Genomic DNA, 6151 nt, shown 5'->3' with positions numbered 1-6151 from the left:
GGGAAAAGTACACAGCCATGTCCTCAAAGGTCACAGGGCCCTGTGATGATGGGAAGAGATGTGTGCATAAGCAGCTTCTCTCCCCAGGACCCCATAATCAACCAACCCCAGCCCACCCTAACTCTGGCATCATCATCCTCCCATTTCCTAACATAGAGGGCAGTGGTACCCAAAACACTTCATCCTTCCTTGCACACTAGGTACAATCCTCAGTGACTACAGGCAGGTGGATAGACAGAGGCTATCTGTGTGGTGGGCCTGGCATGCAGGGCCCCTTCCCTTTCTTGTAAAACAACAGCCACAGTTCCCAGGATCATGTCTCCCAGACACACAGAAACTTAGGCCCACCTTTCTCTCAGACTCCTAGTACCTCAGGAAGTTAGTTCACACACCTTCCCCACAAGCATATCACTCAGTGGACTATATATCTGACCCTGATCACTGCCACCTGGTTCACAAAATTGGCATGTCTCCAGCTTCCCCTCATCTCCTGAACATTCAGAAAGTGCCTGACAAATACAACACAACCCCACTGTTCACCCACTTTCCACCGGCAGCTCCCTAGCCCTGTTCTGAAGGATTCCCCACTAAACCTTGTTCTTGACTTTATCCTCAGTCACAACATTCAGATCTAAATATCCCTGGTCAGTTTCCACTTCCATACTGCACATTATGTCTCTTCAAAAGTTACAATCTTTGTTCACATAATAATCATTCAAAATCCACACCCAGCTGGCAGATCGTGGGTAAACTCATCTGACATTTTATCATAAATTCCCCAAATTCCACCACAAAAACCTAGTGAGTACACAGGAGGGTCAATAAGCAGCAGCCTGACTTTGGCATCACTTCGTCTCCTTTTTTGCTTTTCCTCTGCATCAATTTCATAAGCACTATCTCATAAATACCTGGACCACATGCTGGACTTTCCCGCCCCCTATCTTCCTGCTGATGACCTTTGTAAAAGCCCCCCACCTTCCCTTGTCCCCTAATGGCATCCTGAAGACTCCCCAGCACTCTCGATCTGCAAGTTCAGCCATCCACTGGTCTCCTATACTCAGGAGTCACTGGAACATCTGAGACTCAACACAAGACCCAATTCCTAACAGTCTCACAGAAGGGGATTCTGCTTGCTGACTTCCCCATCTCAGCTGATAACACTACCACCCTTCCAGATGTAAAGGGAAAAAAACCTTTGGAGTCATCTGTGACTCACTCCACATTATAAAATCTAGTCTACTGTTAAAACTTTAAAAACAAATTCAGGAGCCAAATATTTCTCCTACTTCCATATCTATCACTCTGGTCTAGGCACAACTACTGCTCATCAGGATGATTACAATAGCCTCCTTGCTATCTGCCTGTCTTCCTCTTCCCCAGTCTATTGTGTCCTCTGCAGCCAGGGGCAGCCTCTTTAAACCTAAGTCACATTACTTTTCCCCTCTGTACCAAAAATTCCACATCTGCCATCATTCTCAGAAGAGAAACTCACCTTCTCAGGCTAGCAGTCTAGGCCCGACTCTGGCCCTCTTGCTCTCTGTTCTTACCAGACATTAACGAAGACCCACACGTCCTAAAGCACTCCCGCCCCATCACAGGCTCAAGCATTTGCACGGATTACCCCTGTACCTAGGACAACTTTCCACATCTCAGTCCACTGGCTGCCAAAAAGGGAATCCCTCCATATAACCTCTGGCCTGGACTTGGAAATCTGGACTTAGGGTTTCTCTAGGATCTCCAAACACCAGGTCCAGGAAGAGTAGCAGCGTAACACTTCCAGAACACCTGCCACTCATCAGTGGAGTCCATAAAAGGTTCTGCTGAATGTGAAACCTGTGAGAAGAGCAGGGCCATGTAACTTTAATTTCCATCAGCAACATAGTCAAAAAAGAATAGCCATGAATAAAACATTTTATATTTAAGGCAAAGAGAAATACTTAAGGATAAAACAAAGCATGTAAAAGATGACAGAAAATATTATGGAGTTCTTCCATAAAGTAATATGGATGTCTTGAGAAAAGGCTTTCCAGAAGTGGAAGACACAAGTGAAAAGTCCATCAGTCATGTGCAGTGTGTTTGAGTACCATGTATGAGGATAGTGTGACTGAAGTTCAATGAGACAAAACGAAAGCAATCATGTTGGTGAGGAAATGGTTGTGGCAGGTCATATTACATTATTATACCTGAGGCTACAAATATCAAAATTAAGTCTTCCTGTATGTCCAGGTCTGACACCTCCATTTGATTTTCTTGCTTCTCCCTTGTCAATAATACATTTTCCTCTTCTTCTCACTTGTAGCTGGCCACAACAAGTGACCAGGAGTTCTTATACTTCCCTTTCAAAGTTTACTTTGGTTATGTTGCTGCTGCTGCTGCTGCTAAGTCGCTTCAGTCGTGTCCGACTCTGTGCGACCCCATAGACGGCGGCCCACCAGGCTCCCCCGTCCCTGAGATTCTCCAGGCAAGAACACTGGAGTGGGTTGCCATTTCCTTCTCCAATGCATGAAAGTGAAAAGTGAAAGTGAAGCTGCTCAGTTGTGTACAACTCTTAGCAGCCCCATGGACTGCAGCCCACCAGGCTCCTGCGTCCATGGGATTTTCCAGGCAGGAGTACTGGAGTGGGGTGCCATTGGTTATGAGAGGTAGTTAGAATAGGAAAAAGGAGTCCAGAATGGTAGTGGCTAAAAGACAAAGAAGGGAAAAGCCTGTGAAAATAGAACAAAGGAAGGTCTGAGGACGGGAGTGAGAACCTCAGGCAAAGCAAACAGCCCTCCTGGCTAGCCCAATTTACATAGGGCAGGCTCAGGGAGAGGAGAAAAAACATATAAAAAAGGAGCCAAAATTGAACAGCTGGCTTCTATTCTCTTCGTGTTTTTTGGGTCGGCCTGCTCTCAGGCCTTGAGGATTATTTTTCTTTGCTTGCCAAATAAAACGGATCTGTAACCCCAACCTGTAACGCTGATCCATCCATTGCTTCAAATTTTTGCTGTGGCAAGACAGAGCCGAGGAAACTACACATTCCCCCAACAGTTACGTTAAAAACTGTTGGATATAAAATTTCAGCTTACATAATTCATGTATTAAACTCTGATTTGAAGTTATTATTACATTATACAACAGAATTGAAGAACATGTACTTTTTATTCATATTCTTTGATAAATCCATACGGGTTTTTTCCCACCAATGATCAGAGAGATCATTTGTAAATCTTCTTGGATTCTAAAACATCTTGATATGGATTCAAAGCCTTATAACTTATTACCCTTAAAATGATTCACTTTGTCCCCCCTTATAACAAATATTTTAACAAGATATCTTCCTCATTTTCTCTTCTGATACCACCCGAGTAAAGACTTAAAGTGAAAGTGAAAAGTGAAGTCGCTCAGTCGTGTCCGACTCTTTGCGACCCCATGGACTGTAGCCTACCAGGCTCCTCTGTCCATGGCATTTTCCAGGCAAGAGTACTGGAGTAGATTTAAATAACTTATAAATAATAAATATTGGAAGAGTACAATGCCTGAAAAAGCAAAAACTCTTTACATGGGTGTGTAACGTAAAACTGTAAATGTACCTAGTGCATAATAAGTGTGTAGCAAAATTAACTACAGGTAGACTAAGTGTAATCAAGCCATTCAAAGAACTAAGTTAAAATTAGTGACAAGGAATTAAAAAAAATTAGTAACAAGGAATAAAACAAGACTAAAAAGTAGAAACATTCATTTAGATAAAATAATAATTTTAACATATACGCTACACAAATGTGTGCTGGGTATATCCCAGAAGACATGGCAGGTATATCTACAGTAGCAATGTTTATAAATGCCAAAACAAAACAAAAACAAAAGAAGCTTCAACAGCTGAATTTATAAGGACACTGTCCTCATATGTTCATACTATAGAATACTGCACAAAAAAAGGAAAATAAATGAATAGCTATGAAAACATGGATAAACTCATGCCAAGTTGTGCAGATGAAGAAAACACATTATATTTATGTGATTCCACTCAGAAAAGAGTTTTAAAACAACGGAGTGACGGTAAGCCATAGTCCTTGAGTAATTTCCACATAGCTGGCAAATTTATCAAGAAAAGCAAGGAAATGCTTCCATGAAAGAAAATTTTAACTTTTGGGGGATGGGATAATTGTTTTAGAACACCCACATTTATGCAGCTTCCGGGATCCTATTTATACTGCATTTCTTTTTTGTCTTTTAAATTGGCTGCATCGGGTCTTAACTGCCACACTAGGGATCTTCACTTCATCATTCAGGATCTTTTCCATGTGGCTCAGGAACTCTTGAGTTACCTCATGTGGGCTCAGTAACTGTGGCTCATGGGCTTAGTTGCTCTGAGGCATGTGGGATCTGAGCTCCCTGTGTGTATGTGTGCTAAGTTGCTTCAGTCGTGTGGGCTCTCTGTAACCCCACAGACAGTAGCCTGCCAGGCTCCTCTGTCCATGGGATTCTCAAGGTAAGAATACTGGAGTGGGTTGCCATGCCCTTCTCCAGGGGATCTTCCAGACCCAGGAATCAAACCTGGGCCTTCCACATTGCAGATTCTTTACCATCTGAGCCACCAGGGAAGCCTCCTAATTTCCTGACAAGGAATCAAACCCTCCTCCCCTGCATCGCAAGGCGGACAATTTACCACTGGACCACCAGGAGAGTCCGTATATCGAATTTCTTGGCTTGAGAAGAGAATGAATATTAATTTTAGAGCTGCTTATTCAACTTTACTAGGAGGTTCTCTGCAATTTTTTTCTACACACCTCATATTTCTATATGTGGTAAACCAACCATTTGGGGAAACAATAAATAGAAATATATGACACTTGTAAGAAAACACTGTTAAGGACGAAGGTCCCACAGAATGGTAAGACTTGGCTGAGGGACTTCCCTGGGGGTCCTGTAACTAGGACTCTGTGCTCCCAATGTAGGGGTCCCTGGTTGGATCCCAGGTCAGGATCCCAGTCACATGCCTCAACCTGCATGCTGCAAAGAAGACCTGGCGCATCCAAATTTATGTATAAAAAGAAAATATTTTTTAAAAAATGAAGAGTTGAAAGTGAAGTCACTCAGTCGTGTCCGACTCTTTGCCACCCCATGGACTGAGACTGCCAGGCTCCTCCGTCCATGGGATTTTCCAGGCATTTCCTTCTCCCAGGGATCTTCCAGACCTAGCGATTGAACCTGGGTCTCTGGCACTGCAAGCCAACTCTACCGTCCGAGCCACTAGGGGGCTGCCTCAATGGCTCAGTGGTAGAATTGGAGTCCACATGCAGGAGGCATGGGTTCCATCCCTGATCCGGGAAGATCCCACATGCTGCAGATCCCTCTGTGTCACAAATAATTAGCCTGTGCTCTAGAGCCGGGGAGCCACAACTACTGAGCCCAAGCCCTAGAGTCCCGGCTCCGCAATGAGAAGCCCGAGCACCACAACAGAGAGTAGACCCCACTCTCCGCCCTTAGAGAAAGGCCAGCGCAGCAATAGCAAAATAAAAGTATTAAAAAAAAAATACAAAAAACAAAACGCTGGCCGAGGGGTCCAAGAGGTCAAAGCATTTACCTCAATCGTACTCATCCACGCAGCCGTTCCAGCCGAGTCGGTAGGCGAAGGAGGGGCCCGGGCACGGCGGCTCCTGTTCCAGCACAGAGACAGATTCTGGCCGAATGGAGCCCACGCCGAGCCTCAGATCCGCCTCAGGACAGCTGTACCAGCGCCTACCCAGCTCGCTGTACCTCAAGGCGGCACAGGGTGCCCAAGATCCCCACCAGGGAACCGATTTCACCAAATGTGTACTGAGCTCACAGGAAGTCGCTTGCGGTTGACGCCGGAAGGACCGCCCAGGCGCGGTCCTCTAGAACCAAACTGCCTCTCTTCTGATGCTTCATTGGTTCTGTGCTGTAGGAGGCGGCGCACTGCCTTCCGGGTAATGTAGTTTACGGAGTTCCAGGCCCTGGCAAGGGGCCCCTCTAGGGCTTGGGCTCAGTAGTTGTGGCTCCCCCAGCTCTAGAGCACAGGCTAATTATCTGCCCAACTCTGGCAAAGTTCAGCCTCAGAGGATTGCCGGAAGGGGTGTCCCTAGGCTCTGAGTACTGGGGCGGGGTTTCACGTGTCTGAAAGGCGATGCATCACGAGAGGTACAGAGAC

This window comes from Bos indicus x Bos taurus, chromosome 18 (assembly GCF_003369695.1).
Source record: "Bos indicus x Bos taurus breed Angus x Brahman F1 hybrid chromosome 18, Bos_hybrid_MaternalHap_v2.0, whole genome shotgun sequence".
Taxonomy (NCBI): domain Eukaryota; kingdom Metazoa; phylum Chordata; class Mammalia; order Artiodactyla; family Bovidae; genus Bos; species Bos indicus x Bos taurus.
The sequence above is the reverse complement of the archived record's forward strand: the minus strand, read 5'-3'. Positions refer to the sequence as shown.